The following is a 19,038-nucleotide window of genomic DNA, read 5'->3' as shown; positions in this document are numbered from 1 at the left end:
GGATCAAGGGGGAAGAGGAGAAAAGGGGGAGGGGATAGAGATCCCAAACCCCAGCCTGGAGCCGTCTCTGCAGACCCAAGGCCCTGAATCTACATCATAGCCCAAGAATTCTCATATGGAGGGAGTGGCAGGGCTCACAGACAACTCCATAAAACTGTAGGGTAAGAATCTCCCTCTGGCTGTGGAGCCTGGAATCAAGTTCATGTGGCCTTGGAAGTCATATCCTAGTGTCCTGCCACTCACGTTCATATCTGTGAGCTTCAATTTCCACCTGTAGAAAATAAGAGCAAAAATACACATGGGGTTGCCATGTGAAGATACGGCAATAGCATATGTGACAAGAACCTGGGATAAAGGAGTCACACTTCTGTGGGGTGTACCACATCCCCTGGTGTATGTACGTGTCTGCTGGCAGGACAGTGAATCTCTCAGCTCTGCTCCAAGCTGACATACACAGGGACAGCAACCTGGAGGCTCACCCTACTGGGCTTGGCTGCTGCCCCCAGGGGCCCACTCCTAGCCCTCTGAACAGGTCCTCCGGGGGGTGCATTTATATTCAGAGGGGTATAGAAGGGGTTCATGAACCCCAGGACCCATCCTGAAACAAACACATACTGGGGAAATAGAGACTTTCTCTCAGCTAGATTGAGAGGGCAAGTGACTTGCCTGAGCTTTTACAGATCTTTCTGTGCACTTCTTGTTCTAAGAATTCCTCCCACCACTATCCCTCTGCCCCACTCCGTTAGGCAGGAAGGAAATAGCACAGGAGACAAATGTTGATATAGAACAAAGTAGAAATGATATAAATATCATCAGCATGTCAATGTAAAAGTGAAAGTACAGATGGCAATAGTTAGGAAAAAGTCTGAAGGCAAGGCTAAGGGAGAATCATTTCCTAACACCTCTCCCTCCCTCTATAGGAATTTATTTTTACTAATAATTATGATAATCATGGCCACTAAGGAAACAGTGAAATTTTTGCTGACACTTTATTAATAATCACAGTGATATTAATGTTTATTTCAAATATATAATATGAACTCAGGAGCAAACTGCAGGAATTGGAAACGTGAACTTAACCTGCACTGAGCTCAAACAATTCTAAATAAATCTGAACCATTACAAAGTTAATCTGGAAAAAAACACATAACACATGTCGCTGAAGCTGCATGTTGTTGAGGGCTGCTATGTAAATGGCAATTCCCAAAGTTAACTCCCCGTGCACAACACAATGTTTATTAAAAGAGAGGTAACAAAATGATGCGCATTTGAAAAGCTGAAAAGCAATAAACTTTGCACACCATCATTCCTTTGTAAATATTAATCGCTGAGGAGCCAAACAGCGTACTCTAATACATTTTCTTTCTTCTGCAACTTTTGGTTTGTAATTGCCTTTATCTTCCTGCCCTTTTTAAAAGGTTTTTTTTTTTTTTTTTTTTTCTTTATCACACCCTTACTAATTTCCTTCAAACTCTAAAGCATAGTAGGCATTCTAGCCAGGTTCTTTTTAGTCTGCGGTCTCTTCTGCCACCCTCCCACCCCAGAATCAGACACCATCCTCCTGCTTCTCTGTGAATTGGTTGGTCACTAGGCCAGATGCAGTGTTCGTCATCCTGGAACTTCAAGGCTTTGCTGGGATTGAGTCTCTTATTTCCCTTTATCTGTTTATTTAGTCTCTATAGTGTTGGAAACATTCATCATGTGTCTGAACATCCTTGATTTTCCATTCATATTTTATTATAAGGCATTAAAAACCTAGTTAGAAATAAAATCAGCAAGAGTGAAGGAAAGCCAAAAAATGAAATAAAACAGAAACAAAATAAACCTAACTATATTTCAGATGAAGAACATAACCCCACTGAAGAAGGAAAAAAAAAAAGAACTAACCCACATAACTTTTAGATACAGAATTTTGACTATAAATTCTCAAGTGAAAGATAAAAAAATAAAGAAACCTAAAAAACTATGAAAATCTAGTTAGTTGGCTTGTTTTTCTTTCACAGCAGTATGATTTATTATTTCCAAAAGTACTTTATGTGTGTTTGAGGATTGAGCACATAAGTAAATATATTGTGGAGAAGAGGAGTCACAATATTCACTGTTAAAAAAGGGAGTTAAAAATACAGAAAGGAACATGGTTAGAATGAAGCATGCGGTATTGGCTTAGAATTAGAGGTATTAGTAGAGCTTGAAATATGTGTCTATATCTGTGTTTATTCTAGCTTCATCCTCTGAGAACTCCATCTGTATTGGTTTCATACCATTGTCCATTAAAAACAAAGACATGGCTAGTTTCAGGGCTGGAGCAACAAAAAATACAAATGAGCCTGGAACATCTTAGTGTGCCAAAAAATAAGGACATGTTCAAAGAATGTTGGGGACATGTCAAGAGGACACAGGAGCTAGTTTAAAGGGACTTCTACTGGTTAAATGTGGGACAATTTGGGTATCAAAATAAATAATGAAAGTACAGAGCATGACCCATAGAGTAAGAATCCATGAGTCCATGCTGATATACATAAATGAATAAATAAATGTACAAATGGAGACAGAGAAATCTCTTCCTTATAATAGAATGCCAACTAATAAATGTGGAAGTAATGCCCGAATTAGAAAACTGCCATTTGGCAACCATCATAGTAATGATTGTTTCAGGCTGGAATCATCAATGGATACTGAAACTAGTGGGTAAAAGTGTGATGAGAAACAGGATATGATATAGTTTCAAAGTATCTCCCCACAAGCTAGTTATTAATTACAAAGGAAAATGTAGTATCTTTAGAGTGCACAGACTTGGCAAACACCACCTTAACCAGGTGATTAAAGTGAACATTACCAGCAATGGGACAAACATACTGATGATATGACACACTAAGAAGGACAAAACATCACCTCTTTAGTATGCTTGACAAAAAACATGGAACCCAAGCATAAGCCTGAGGAAACATGAGACACACTCAAGGTGGGGACTAGTCATTCCATAAAATAGATGGTCTGTGCTCTCCAAAGCTGGCAAGGTCATAGCAAGAAAGAGAAAGACAGTTAAGGGAGCTGACCCAAATGAAAGGAGACCAGATTGGATTCTAGACCAGAGAAAGAATTGTGTTTTATTTTGCTCTAAATATATTAGTGAATCACTTGGTGAAATCTGAATAGGCTTATAGATTAGATGATACTGTTATATCAATGTTCATTTCGTGATTTTAATAATTATACTGCGCTTATATAAGAAAACGTCTTCATTCATAGGAAATTGAGACTGAAGGATTTAAGAATAAAGGAGCAAACTTCTGGCCAAGATGGAGACGTAGACAGACACACTGTGTCTCTCTCCACAACTAAGAAGGAATACAACTACTGTACCTCAAAACTAGAAACAACCAGAAGTTCCAGAAAATTGAGCTGCATGGAAGTCCAACAAACAAAGATATAAAGAAGAAATGCTCATCCAGACAGGAAGGAGGGGCGGAGAGGACGTGGTGTGGTGATGGCAGCAGCAGTGGCAGCAACGGTGGCAGCGGCAGGCTGGAGGAAAGCGGTCGTACATTTTAAAAAGTCAGGAGGGACACCTGCAGAGCGCTCCCAGCGCCAGACCAGACCACGGAAGCTCACTGTTTCAGCACCAGGGAATATCAAGCCTCATTACTTCTGACTGTGCAAACCAGGGGGGGTTGGGGCAGAGGAAGAAACTGCTGATCTCTCAGCAGAGTCCGCTGGTTTAAAGGGCCCCCATGGTCCTAGAACTTCTGCAGACCCACCCACTCTGGGAACGACGGCCAGGGCAGCAGCTAGAGAGGCACCAGTGCCATGTGGAAGTGAAAGAAGTGCCTGGAAAAGGGGCGAGTGCTGAGCAAGCAGCATTGTTACCTCTCAGACCCCTTCCCCCCACACAGCACCACAACGTGGTGAAACAGGTCGCCCTGTACTGATGAGTACCTAAGGCTCCGTCCGTACAATGTAACAGGTGCAACAGCTCTACCTAAGACACAGAGGCAAACAAACACAGGAGCCTGTCAGGTTGAGGAGACAGAGAAGTATGACCCAAAAGGGGGAACGGATCAAGGTTTCAGTGGGAGAACTAAGCGACGAGGAGATAGCCAACCTAAAGGATGCAGAGTTCAAAACACTGGTGATAGAGATGCTCACAGGCATGACAGATATGCTTGAGTACGGCAAACGCATAAGGGAAGACATGAAGGCTATGCTAAATGAAATAAAGGAAAATCCACACAAAACTGATGGTGAAGGGAAGGAAACCAGGGTTCAAATAGATGATTTGGAACATAAGGGAGAAAACAACAGTCAACTAGTATAGAATGAGGAAACGAGAATTGAAAAAAAATGAGGAGAGGCTTAGGAACCTTCGGGACAACTTTAAACATGCCAACTTCTGAATCACAGGAGTGCCAGGAGAAGAAGAAAAGCAAGAAATTGAAAACTCATGAGAAAAAATAATGAAGAAAAATTTCCCTAAGTTGGCAAAGGAAATAAATATACAAGTCCAGGAAGCACAGAGAGTCCCAAACAAGCTAGACTCAAAGAGAACCACACCAAGACACATCATAATTCAAATGCCAAAGGTTCAAGAGAAAGAGAGAAACTTAAAGGCAGCAAGAGAAAAGCAGAGAGTTATCTACAAAGGGGTGCCTATAAGACTGTCAGCTGATTTCTCAGAAGAAACTTTGAAGGCAAGAAGGAACTGACAAGAAGTATTCAAAGTGATGAAAAGCAAGGACCTACAACCTAGATTACTCTACCCAGGAAAGCTATCACTTAGAATGGAAGGGCAGATAAAGTACTTCCCAGACAAGATAAGGCTAAAGGAGTTCATCATCACCAAGCATTATATGAAACGTTAAAAGACTTATATAAGAAAAAGATCAACATTATGAACATTAAAATGACAACAAACTCACAATATCAACAACTGAATCTAAAAAATAAAAACTAAAAGAAACTAAGCAAACAACCAGAACAGGAACAGAATTATAGGTATGGGGATCATTTGGAGGGTTATCAGCTGGGAGGGGGAAGGGGGAGAAATGGGGAAATGGTGGAAGGATTAAGAAGCATAATTGGTTGGTATAAAATAGACAGGGGGAAGTTAAGAATAATATAGGAAAGGGTGAAGCCAAAGAACTTCTATGCACGAGCCATGGACTGAACAAAGCGGGGTGGGAGTGCTGGAGGGAAGGGGGGTACTGGGCAGAGAGGCGCAAAGGGAAAAGAAATTGGGACCTCTGTAACAACATAATCAATAAAATATACTTAAAAATTAGAAAATAGAAATAAGCAAAAAGTACATAAAATAAATGTATGTTAGTTTTACTATCTAGAAAAAGAATAAAGGAGCATCAATTATATATATATATATACACACACACATATATGTGTGAACTGACTTAGATAGATAGATGAGTGATAGGGTTATGTAGATAGGATGGGGCAAGCAAATATGGTAAAATGTTAACACTTTTGGGAATGTGCGTGAAGGCTATACAGGAATTCTTTTAGCATTTTTCCAACTTTTCTATAAATCTGAAATCATTTAAAAATAAACATTTAGAAAATCTGGTTGGGAGCTGGTGGGAGTGGTGTGTCGACTGGCAGGCTTCATTTTAGGATGATCGGGTGGTAAGCTAGACATTATACTAAGACACCCCAAGGTGTCGGAATATGGAGGTGTTTTCTCTGGAGTTTGTCAGTTTCTTTAGACAAAAATCCTTCCATTTTGCGGTCAAAGGATAGATACCTGACTGCTGAGGGTGAGCGTGAAAAACTTGTTGGAGGGTGACAGGGTGACAGGGTTCAAATCCTAGTACCTGTCTTCTCGAAGTTCAAAAGCAATTGAGAAATAAGACAGAGGAGACGGGTTTATGGACAACAGAATAGCGTCTTTATAGTCATGAAGCTGAAATGACAACATCTGAGGCCAAATTTGTTTTCTAATACTGAAACTAGTCTGCGGTGCTGGGCCACCCCAGGGCTCTCCATAAAAGTAGGGTGCATAGTGTGGGAAGGGGACAGAAGTATTTAGGAAATTCCTTCTCCTGGAAGGCAGGAATGGATCGTTATTTCCTACAGAGAGGGGTCAGCCCTTCTGTACACAGACTTTCAACGCCCCTGTGTTCGGCCTCGCGTTTCACAGCTACCCAGCAGCACAACTGGCATTTTTAACACCTGAACTGAGGCGCGACAAGAGGAGATCTTAGCGAGTACAGAGAACACAGGGGCAGAGAAGCGGAAGGAAAATTCATTAGCATGAAGCTGTGCCACGCAACGCACAGCAAACTGGAGCGCCAAGAAAGAAACGGTTTCAGCAACGACAGATCACCGAGAGGCTGCCGGAGGATGAATTTTGAAGGAAAGCCTTTGGCGTGAGTCTAAACTAGGGTGTCAGTGACCTATGCGCTGAGAGATGAAGGCAGAAGCCCCATTGCCAGGCGTCAAAAAGGACTGAACATTTCCTTCCCTGTGATGCTGGAGATGCGAGTCCTGAGCAGGGAGTCGAGCACCGAGCCAGGAGGGTTCTTGACTTCTTGCAGGGAAGAATTCAAGACATGAGCCAGGCAAGAGGTTAAAGCGAAGACAGCTTACTGTGAAGCAGTGTGACAGAGAGTGGTCTTTCCTTACAAGTGAGGCAAGGGAGACCCCAAACCGTCTCTAGAGGCTGAGCTTCTATCTGTTTGTAGTTTCTATGGAAAACTACCGGCAGGGGAAATAGAGAGTGGGAAAAACGTTGGGACTATATCTTTAACCTTTACATAGTATATTTTGTGCTCTGTTTTCCTTCTAGGGGATGGGTAAAGAATAAAGTATGGGTGAGTAGCTATGAATCAATATTCGCAGGAAATTTCTTTGTCCAGAGGCCCCTTGTGGTCATTTTGCATCTCCGGTCAGCCAAGTTCGTTGTCAGGCAGCACAGAGCAGGCCCCCGCCTTAACTTTGACTTAGTTCATTGATATATTTCTCATGCCTCTCTCCTACATTACCTGTCTTCATCCTTTACCTTCGAAAGCATCCCACATGTGCCCTGCCTTTTCCCACTGAAGAGAACCTTTCCTATCCCGGCAACCACACACGGTTTAGCTTGCCTCCCATTGCTAGCTCTGGCTCTGTTCAAAAGTGTGATGACACAGAGGAAGGACGTGGTAAGAGGCTAGCTCTTGCCTCAGCGCTGTTCACACGCCAGCTTTGCCCAGGCAGAGCATTTCCAATTCCCGTTGTTGGGAAAGATGAACAACTGCTTTACTCAGGCCACGGCAGGGTTGCCCCCACCCCAGAGAGTCATGTTTCAGTTCATGAGGACCTGCAGGTCACCTCTTGACAGAAGCGACATAGAAGCAGCAGGCAGAAAGGAGAGAGCATTGCCTCCAAAAGCAGGCATGGGTTCAAAATAGACCTCTACCATTTACTACATGAGTGGCATTGAGTAAGTTACTTAACTTCTCTGAGCTTTAATTTCCTCAGCTATAGAGTGGGAATAACATGTTTATTCACAAGTATTTACTGAGGACCTACTACATGAGTAGAACTGTGAACAAACAGGCATGTCTTTCTTGAGCTTACATTCAAATAAGGAAGCAGGCATTGCCAAAATAATTACAACAAATGTTAATTCCTAAGGGTGTGGCACAGAGAGGGAACTCAAGTTTTTATAAGGAGAATGGACTTATTAAGACATCTGGAGTTAGCCCTGGCTGGTGTGGCTCAGTGGATTGAGCATCGGCCTATGAGCCAAGTTTCGCTGGTTCGATTCCCAGTCAGGGCACATGACTAGGTTGCACGCCAGATCCCCAGTTGGGGGCGTGTGAGAGGCAACTGCACATTGATGTTTCTCTCCCTTTCTCCTTTCCCCTCTCTGTAAAAACAGATAAATAAAATAAAAATTAAGAAAAGACAAGTATATGTAAATTATTATTTTTTTTAAAAAGACATCTGGAGTTAACCAGGTAAAAAAGAAAAAAATGTAAAGGAAGAATATTCCAGTAGGGGGAAAGGATGCACAAATAAGAGAGAACATTTTGAAGAAGGTGAAAACTATTGGGCATCATTTGAGAAGAGAGTGCAGAGGGAAACGAGATGAAGCTGGGAAGATAAGGAGATAGATCTTACTGAGCCTTCAGATAAAGCTCAGGATTTTGGACTCATTTTCCTTAGTACAGTCGAGGGAGCAAGGTAAACACCTGTTTAAGCAGTGCTGCTAAGAGTAATGTCCTCAGTAACGGCAGAGTAAGAAACATCAGAAATTCTTCCCTCTATAAAATTCACAAGAATGCTAGCAGAAATGATCAGACTTAGCTCATTAAAAACAAAAACAAAAACAAAAAAAAAACATTGGAAATTGAGCTCAATTACAAGAGTATTTATTCAAGAAAAAGGCTAAATCTCATGTAACAACTCGATCCTCCATGGCATTTTAACTTGCTGTATTACCATTCCACTTTTCAATCCCCTTTGTTGGAGTTCAGAGGGAGTGAGTACGAGAAGTCCATGCTGGCCCTTTAAGAGGAATTGCCGCCCTGGCTGCGTGGCTCAGTGGATTGAGCATCGGCCTGCGAACCAAGTGTCGCTGGTTCGATTCCCAGTCAGGGCACATTACTAGGTTGCATGTCAGGTCCCCAGTTAGGGGCACCAGTGAGAGGCAACCACACAGTGAAAAAAAAAATTAAAAAAGAAAAAGAGGAATTGCCTGGGACTCCTGAAGCCTCCATCTTCCTCACACTCAATCCCTGCTGGCTTTTGCAGCCAGAAGTCATGGGGGCTTCTCTTCCTGGCACTAGAACCCTGGGCTGGGCAGCCTGGTGTGCAGCTGGGACTTCTTGCTCCTCAGGGGGCACCTCTGCAGCCGAGATAGCCCTCCCGATTTTTAAGCTCCACACGTGTGGAACCAGCCTGTTCCACATCTCTGCCCCTTTTGCCAGTCTTGATGTGGGTTTTTTTTTTCCTTTAAATTCCATAGTTGTAGGCTTCCATTCAGCTCGATTTCATGCGGTTCTTAACGATGGCTGTTCTATAGTTTAGTTGTAATTTTGATGTGGTTGTGGGAGGAGGTGAATACCGTATTTACCTACATTGCCATCTTGACTGGAAGTCCTGAGTTCTTGATCTTGATTTGCAATCCCTCTTCCACTGCCGCCTATTGTAATCACTCAACGTATTACCCATGCCTGTGGATACTAGCACTGCCCATTAGCTTCCCATTATTTTCCAGACTTATTTCCTGTTCATTCTTAGCATGCCATGGAATTGTTACTATAAAAGCTGTGTTCTATTGGGAGCTAGTACTGAGTGCAAAGGCCAGGGTTCAAAGCCATTTTTGAATCCTCAATATCTAGCATGACGATCAACCAGCTTGTTGATCACATGCATGTACTGCTCATTCTTTCCTTCTTCCTCACAAGAGGATTCTCTACTTTCTCTAAAGCTAGAAATCTACCCACTATGTTCTGAATCACTGTCCTTTTCACATCCTTTGGAGAGTTATTCCCTCAATAAATTCTTTTCCTTGGCACCTATCACTCGTTTGTTTGTTTTTTTTTTTAAATAAGCTCCTTCCTTTTTCACTTTTAAATATGCACATATCCACTGACAAAAAGAAGTGTTTTCTTTTTTTATACTAGGTTATAGCTCTTTTAATTACTCTGTGCTCTCATTACAGAGCAGTGGACCAGAAATGAAGAAAACCCGGTTTTATCCTGGTTCCTTCCAATAACTGACCCTCTGTGGGTCTCAGGTTTTCACTGGTAAAATGAGCAATCAATTATCTTGACAATTCCTTTCATCTCGAATGCGCTGTGCTGGATACAACTCTACAAATAAGGAACTAATCCTCGGTGCCTCGATTTCCTATTGAACACCTTTGGAAATTCTTTGTTAAAATGGCGTCTCCACCCAGTTACCTATTGCTACAGTAATGGCGTATATCAAAGCACTGAAAATTCAGTAGCTTAAAACAATCAGCATTTTTTAGTTCTTGAGTCTGTGGGTTGGCAACATCAGCTGGGTACAACTGAGCAGTACTAGTCTCAGAGGGCTCACTCCTTTGGCTGGCAGTCAGGTGGTGGCCTCATCTAGGGCAGTTATGGCGGGGCGAGGTGGGGGGTACTGGGCTTTGTTCCATGTCCAGCAGGCTAACTGGGGCTGTCCTCACAGAGATGGTGGAGAAACAAGACAAATGTCAACACAGAAAATCTCAAGCTTCAGGGTCAGAACTGGCACATTATTACTTTGGCCACACTTCATTAGGCAAGGCAAGCCGCACAGCCCACCTAGAAGGGGTGCGGGAATAGATTCTGCCTTTTACTGAGAGGAACCGCAAAGTCCCATGGCAAGGGGCAGGGGTTCAGAGAGTGGGAACATACTGGGGCCAATAATGCAATTCATGTACCATAGCCTTCTAGCCAAATTCATTTTCTCAATTCTTATTTCTCATTACTACTCCCTGCCACACACGCACACTCGGCATGTAATACCTGTTACTATTCATTTTTTAACTAATTTAACACCTAGGTCATTCATTCCTAGGCTTTCAGAGTATAAAAGTGTCTGGAAGGGTTGCACAGCATAGCAGGAAGTACATAGGCTTCAGAGTTAAGACAGAGAGCTGTGTTCACATTCCAGTTCTGCCCCTTACTGAATGCAAACTGCTTCCTCCTCTGTGAAAACGAGGGCTAGCCCTCCCCCTGGAGGGCTCATTTTCTAGTAACTTGTGAACAGTTATTGAATTCCATGAATGCCTTTTCCACATTTCTTAACATCATGTTTTCCCTTTAATCTTAATGTGAAGAATTGTATTTATTGATTTAAGATTTTCTTCCATTGAACATAATTGCAAATAGAGGGGAGCAATGGGGGAAAAAGTGGGACAAGTGTAATAGAAAAAACAATAAATAAATAATTTTAAAAAAGAAAACGAGGGCTAGTGTAAGACAAAGGTAGCACACAGAAACCCACGGTGTCTAACTTTTAGTTTCCTTCCTTCTCTCTCTTCTTGTTTCCTCTTCATAGTACAGCCCTCCAGCAACGATGGCTTTCATCAAGATCCTTCGAGATGGTGTTCTCTCAGTGTGGATCAGGTCTGTAAGCTCAGATATACATTTTCCAGCTATAACTTCTGGTACTGTCCCAACTTGGGATTTCCAAGTTGTCCGCAGGATGTGCCCACTCTCATAGCCAGACTCAGTTCCTCCGCAACTGTTCTCAGAAACACACCATTCTCCCAGGCCCATCGCTTAGAAATCTCTTGGCACTCCTTTCTTCCCTCTACCCTCCTCCCAATCCAATTTCTCAACACATCCTCATTTAGTCCTCTGAAGTCACTTTCATCAAAGATAGTCCCCTGCTCCAGAACTTTTGAAGACACCCTATTTCCTACCTAATTCATAATTTCCTAGTTTTCAATACCTACCCTCAATAATTTGATCCCATTCAACTAACTTCATTTTCCCAATTCAGTTGAATTCACATCAATATGTGATATATTAGAAAAGGATATTATTACAAAGAACTACTTCCCAATTGTGTTGAGTGGCTTTGTAACCCAAGGCATAAACACATCACTACTCTGAGCCTATTTTGTTACCTGTAAAAGCAGTTTAGAAGCTGTAGCGACCTCAGAGTAAAATAAAAAAAGGCACATAGAAAAATGTCACAAAGCATCGTGACTACATAGAGGACAATGTGCCACACCCTCTCACCTGTACGCCAACGGCTTTACAGACTTAAAAGCATTCTTTGCCACCTGGAATGCCCTTCCTGCTCTCCTCTTGCATGCAGCTCTCGCAATATTTCAAAGGCATGCTCCTGTTCTTACTGATCACTGCTATTTTACATGGTACCAAAATCAAGAACCATGATATGTTTCAACTATTATGTATGCAGATATGTAGGGAATTTTTTTTTTTTTTTGTCAACTGCTCCTCTCATTTATTTTATTTATGTTTTTAGAGAGAGGGGAAAGGAGAAAGAGAGGGAGAGAAACATCACTGTGTGGTTGCCTCTCACTCGCGCCCCCAACTGGGGACCTGATGTGCAACCTAGTCATGTGCCCTGACTGGGAATCGAACCAGCGACACTTGGGAATTTGGTTTCTTCAAGTAGATTATAAACTGAGATCAGAAACAGGTGTAGTCCCCAGCAGAAGGCTGGAAACCATTTCTCACCACACTCTTCAGCTGCCTCATTGACTTCACTTAGTTTCCTTCAAGTGGGTAGGTATGGTTTGTTTTTTTTTTAATTTTATTTTTTGATTTCTCAATTACAGTTGTCCCATTTTTCCCCCATTGCTCCCCCCAGCTCATCCCTTCTCCCACAATCATATCCCTCCCCGTTGTCCATGTCCATGAGTCTTTCATACACATTCCTTGACTAAACCCTTCCCTTACTTATCCCCCTTCTCTCCCTCCCCCTCCCCCCTACTGACTTTTATTCTGCTCCTTGTCCTATTTAGTTCGTTTGTTTGTGTTGTTCCTTAGTCTCCTGTATTAGGTGATATCATATGGTATTTGTCTTTTGTTGCCTGGCTTATTTCACTAAGCATAATTCTCTCTAGTTCCATCCATGTTGTCGCAAATGGCAGGAGTTCCTTCTTTCTCTCTGCTGCATAGTATTCCATTGTGTAAATGTACCACAGTTTTTTGATCCACTCATCTACAGATGGGCACTTAGGCTGTTTCCAGCACTTAGCTATTGTAAACAGTGCTGCTATGAACACAGGGGTGCATAGGTTCTTTTGAATTAGGGTCTTAGGATTTTTCGGGTATAATCCTAACAGTGGAATTGCTGGTTCAAAAGGCAGTTCCATTTTTACTTTTTTGAGGTAATTCCATACTGTTTTCCATTGTGGCTGCACCAGGGTAGATATGGTTTTTATTTGGCAAACAACTGATATAAGAAAAAGAAAACAAACAAACAAACAAAAAGACTATGGGTTCATAAAATCTGCGTATGTACCCTGGTTGCACCACTTACTATGTGACTTTGGGCACTTTGTTTAACCTCCCTGAGTTTCCAGGTCCCTCAGCTTCAAGAAAATACCACCATCCTCAAAAGGCTGCTGTGACTAGAGGCCGCTGTTTATAAAGCAGCCAATGTAGTGGCTGGCATATATTATTTGCTCAGTAAATATGACCTCCCTTTCTAATTTGCTGCCTGGGCCGCCCTACACAGCTGTCGGTTATTACCTGAGGGCAATCCATTAAGTCTGAGAACACGGCCCTGCAAATACCTTCGTGCCTCTCAGCATAAGAACAGGCAAAACACCAATTCTCGCTTTCCACTGTTTTTTATTTCCACATTTAACGTTCACAAATAATTTTACAGATTTCTTCTTTTCACAGGTTCGTTATATACAGGAAAGGTCAGGATGAAAATGGAGCACTGAAGGGTTCCAAAAAGTCACCAGCAGGAATGGTGCAGAGTACAAAGGCCCACAAAGAAAGAGTGAGCAGAGCAAACAAGAGCAGTGTGTGGCTACTTCCCACCAGGCAGGAACACGGGCTTCCTCAAGGCAAAGCCTTTACTGTGTTCTGTCTTCCCTGCACCTAGTTTCACCCAAATAAAAAGGCATTCTGTTCTCACACAACTGCCCTCTGAGGTCTTAGGAATTAAACTGGTACTATAAGCGACCAGATGAATCCCCTGACTATAAACACCTGAAAAGACAAGTTAAAGTTTGATGTATTAACCGTCCCGCTGGGAGAATTAAAGAGGCAGAAGTTGTTTTATTCTTAAGACTTTAAAAGGGAGAGGAGTATATATGTGCGTGGTGGTGGTGAAGCGGAGGGGAGAGAAAAGGGGTTTGAGGAGGGATGAGGGTGGCAAACCCAACGCTTCCCAGGGTACAACTAACTGCTCTCGTGTTGCTCTGATGCTGCTAATAGTGTTCTATTATCTTCAGGAAAAAAGACTGAGAGTTGTCTGTGTTCAGTTGCAGTGGATAGCAAAGGGGAACTCACCTTGGGGAGGCGGTGCATTCATTTCACGTACATAACAATGCAGTTCAAAACTGTGCCCTACTATGCTCTCCTCCAATGTGTTTTTCCTATTTTAAACCAATTTACCACGGGACCTTGGGGAATTTACTTAACCTTTCTGTGCCTCAATTTTCTCCTTGTAAGATGAGAACTGTAGCACTTTATGCTGAGGATTAGAGATGCATGAAAAGCACTTAAGAACAGTGCCTGGCCAAATCAACAGAGCCAGAAAGCAGACTGCTGGTTGCCAGGGGCTTGGGAGAAGGGGAACAGGGAGTGACTGCTAATGGGTACAGAGTTTCATCGTGGAATGATGAAAATGTTCGAAAATGAGAGAGTCGTGACAGTTGCACAATTATGTGATGATGCTGAAAAAAATCACTGACCTGTACATCACTTTTAAAAGGGTGAATTTTATGGTTAAGGTATCTCAATAAAGCTATAAAAAATTCTTAAAAAAATAGAATAGTGCCTGGCACACAGTCAGTGCCCAATAAATGCCAGCTAGTATTTGTAGTAATATTATTGTCATTATTTGACCATCCTATGGCCTAAGTAAATCCCTAAAAATTCTTTATTTTTAATAAAAGCCCACAGAATCTAAAAAAGTATTCCTAATTTACATACATGGATTAACATTCACACATTTATTTATGTCTAAATTGCCTCAGAAATTAACAGTCTGAAAAGCACAATTTCAGTATTTTGCTCTGGAATAGAACAGCTGCATGCAATGGACATCTGATCCTACTGTGATAGGCCTTAGATAAATTCCAGTGACTGGGTGTTACTCAAAATGTTAAAATGACAGATTTTTCATTTTGCTCTCCAGGAGGAAACAGGAAGTCCAGGTAAACAGAATATGTAACATACATCATTAAGTCTTCACAGATATAGGCTTGCTAGCCTTCTAATCACATTTTAGGGGGCACTGTATAAAAAAGACAAATGTAGTCAACAGTAAAATGCTTCCAGTGCCATGCCCTGTGGCCCCAGGTTGTCTAACAGAAAGACCCCACCACAATGACAAGACCCAATTCAACCCATGTAATAAGCCTCTTATGAGGCAAGGAACTTTACAATTAATGACAGACTTGTAAAACTACACAGCATATTCAAATATGTTCGCAATTGAGGTTTTATAATCTGAACAGCAATGAAATCCGGTCTTAAACCTTTCCTATTGCTAGAGAATGTAACAGTGGAGTCTCAATCTCAGAAGGAGAAGCAGCAAATGACGAGCCACGATGGCAGTGATGCACCACGTTCCGCAGTGATGCTTGCACGCTTGAATTTCCTAAGTACGAAACTTCCCAGTTCCTGGAACAGGGCTGCCTTTGTTGGAGTTCTCGTCCCTTCCAGTCCTCTGTTCTGTAATAAGCCACGTGCCTTTGCAGCAAATCAGGGAGAGCTGTGTTGAGGGTCATAACTTCCAGATACTTACATTTTCTGTCACAGCAAGCAATGCCCTTTTTGCATATAAGAAAATATGTATACCCTCAAACTGACTACTCGTTCTCAAAAAGATGGTTAAATCTCCATTTTACCCACCTTCATTTAAATCAAGTGAAACCATTCCCTAAGTCACCCAGTGGCAACAGACTAATACACAGAACAAGCTGCCTTCACACCCATCCATGTACAATCCCCTCCCAGAGGTACAGACACAAATTCCCCCCGGAGTTGTGGCCTTAGGGACTTCTAACCAAATATTTGCCCTGTGTAAAATTCGGTGAAGACATAATCCCCTTTTGAGAGGCACGGTTCTTTCCTTTCACATTATAATCACTGGGACAGATTATAAAGCAACTTTGGAAGAGAGATCTTTTTAGTGGCAGTTAGAAAACTTCAGACAATGGCTATGGATGATAATTTAGGACTCATTGCAAAATTAGGACCAGTTTCAAAATATTTTCTTTACCAATTCAAGACTAAAGCATTGGCTTAGTCCTTGCACACGGTTTATTTTAAGTTTTAAAAGGGAATTTGAAATAAATAGAAATATATAACCAAAACCTTTGGCCAAGGCTGGGACAGAGGGGGCCAACTTGGTAATGTTTTTGTAGTTCAGTATCATTCCAAAAACACAACTGTCCAAGTATTGTTCACTTGGTTAATCTGGGGATGGAGAAAATGTGTTTTTAAAATTATAGATCTATGTGTAGGTAGTCTTTAAATACAAAATGAATAAATATTAAAATTCTATGATAAAGAAAAATTATGGAATAAGAAATTCCTATCTTTCTAAGTACACGTATATTTATAATAAATGTTTTCGGCCTGACTCCTAGTCTTTGCCTATTTATTAAGAGTTCTTCAATGTGCAATTTATAGAAGGCAGCAGGTCATATTACATTAAAGGAGCCCTGTTTAGCTCAGAAACAGCCTGCCCCAGACACTCCGCTCCCTGAAAAGCCTACACACTTGTGTACATAAATAGCCGAGAACACAAGTAGGTGCACATGTGCAAAAACGTACTTGTCTAAAGTAGAGCTAATTACCTTTACACATAAAGTCCAGAACAAAGACAACAAATTGCTATTCCCTGACGCCAAAACCACATCTAATAAAAAAACTGCTGTGCCCACTATGGAAAGGTGGCAGCTCTCAAGCCAACTCATCCGACACTGCTCTAAGCCATCCAGCTGCCCTGCGATCGGCCTTCAGAGCACTGAATCCCTCCCTGTTCACAGGCTTAAGTGCAGGATTCTGCTTTAGCTTTACTTTCCAGTTAGTGGCCATAGTACACAGACTAGTGAAGAATTGCTTATAGCTATGCTGTATTCAAACTGCCTCATTCTACCTTTAAGAGAAGGTGCTCACATGACAATATGCCTTAGGGACCCACCAACCTACATTTCGGAGGTCGTTGACTTGAATAAGTTCAAACACTAGATCACTGAGCATATCGGTCAAAGGAAAACGACATGCTGCTAACATCTTAGCTTGCATATTCAGAGCTAGGGTCTAAGATTAAAACTAGACTGTCACTCGGGTGCTGTTAAGCATGGCAGTTACGTGATGACACAGAAAGATTAAAGAAGCTTATTGTTCAAATAACTTTTGCTTTTTTAAAAGCAACAAGTGCATTTCTGTTTTTGAGACTTCCAGCCAAGGTGGAGGCCTAGACAGACACGCTGCGTCTCCCTCCACAACCAGTAAGAAATACAACTACCTCAAAACTAGAGACAACCAGAAGTTCCAGAAAATCAAGCTGCACAGAAGTCCAACAAACAAAGATATAAAAAAGAAATACTCATCCAGACAGGTAGGAGGGGTGGAGCCAGGGCGGAGAAAACGTAGTGTGGTGGTGGCAGCAGCAGCGGCAGCGGCAGTGGCAGGCAAGCGCAAAGGGCAGTCACATATTTTAAAAAGTTGGGAGAGACACGTGGAGAGTGAGCCCAGCACCAGACCAGACTGCACAGCTGATGGTCCCAGCACTGGGGAAAATCAAGCCTCATTGCTTCTGACTGTGCAAACCAGTGGGGGTTGGGGTGGAGGCAGAAACTGCTGGTCTCTCAGCACAGTTCGCTTGTTTAAAGGGACCCCACAGTCCTAGAGCATCCGCAGACCCACCCACTCTGGGAACGACGGCCAGGGCAGCAGCTAGAGGGGCGCCAGTCGCATACGGAAGTGGGAGAGGTGCCTAGAAAAGGGAAGAGTGCCGGGCAGGCAGCATTGTTCCCCCTCGGACCCCTCCCCCCCAAACAGCGCCCTGTACTGATGAATCCCTCACGCTCCGCCCCTTACAACGTAACAAGAACAACAGCTCTTCCTAAGACACAGAGGCAAACAAACACAGGAGCCAGTCAAGATGAGGAAACAAAGAACTATGGGCCAAAAGAGGGCACAGAGCAAGGTTCCAGTAAAATGATGAGTGACAAAGAGATAGCCAACCTAACCTATCTGGTGATAACGATGCTCACAGACTTGACAGACATGCTTAAGTACAGCAAACGCATAAGGGAAGAAGTGAAGGTCATGCTAAATGAAACAAAGGAAAATCCACACAAAACTGATGGTGAAAGGAAGGAAACTGGGGTTCAAATCAATGATTTGGAACATAAGGAAGAAAAAAACAGTCAACCAGTACAGAATAAGGAAACAATAATTGAAAAACATGAGCAGAGGCTTGGGAACCTCTGGGACAACTTTAAACATGCCATCATCAGAATCATAGGGGTGCCAGAACGAGAAGAGGAAGAGCAAGAAATTGAAAGACTATGTGAAAAACTAATGGAGGAAAATGTCCCCAATTTGGCAAAGGAAATAGACATACAAGTCCAGGAACCACAGAGAGTCCCAAACAAGCTAAACCCAAGGAGGACCACACAAAAACACATTATAATTAAAATGCCAAAGGTTCAAGATAGAGAATCTTAAGAGCAGCAAGAGAAAGCAGAGTTAGCTACAAAAGGGTGCCTATAAGACTATCAGCTGATTTCTCAAAAGGAACTTTGCAGGCAAGAAGGGAGTGTCAGGAAGTACTTAATGTGATGAAAAGCAAGGACTTATAACCAAGATTACTCTATCCAGCAAAGCTATCATTTGGAATGCAAGGACAGATGAAGTGCTTCCCAGACAAGGGAAAGCTAAAGGAGTTCATCATCACCAAGCCATTATTATATGAAATGTCAAAGGTCTTACTTAAGAAGACCAAAATTATGAACATTAAAATGACAACAAACTCACAACTATGAACAACTGAATTAAAAAAAGCAAAACAAAAAGAAACTAAGCAAACCAGAATAGGAAGAGAATCATAGGTATGGGGATCATTTGGAGGGTTATCAGCTGGGAGGGGGAAAGGAGGGAAATGGGGAAATGGTGCAGGGATCAAGGAGCATAATTGGTTGGTACAAAATAGACGGAGAAGCTAAGAATAATATAGGAAAGGGTGCAGCCAAAGAACTTACATGCACAACCCATGGACATGAACTAAGGGTGGGTGGGTGGAGGGGAGCAAAGAGGAAAAAAATTGGGACTACTCTAACAACATAATCAATAAAATATACTTAGAAAAATAAAATAAAAGCAACAAGTGCAGAATATTCTATGCCCA

Source organism: Furipterus horrens, unplaced genomic scaffold (genome assembly GCF_987537825.1).
Source record: "Furipterus horrens unplaced genomic scaffold, mFurHor1.1.pri manual_scaffold_17, whole genome shotgun sequence".
NCBI lineage: Eukaryota > Metazoa > Chordata > Mammalia > Chiroptera > Furipteridae > Furipterus > Furipterus horrens.
The sequence above is the reverse complement of the archived record's forward strand: the minus strand, read 5'-3'. Positions refer to the sequence as shown.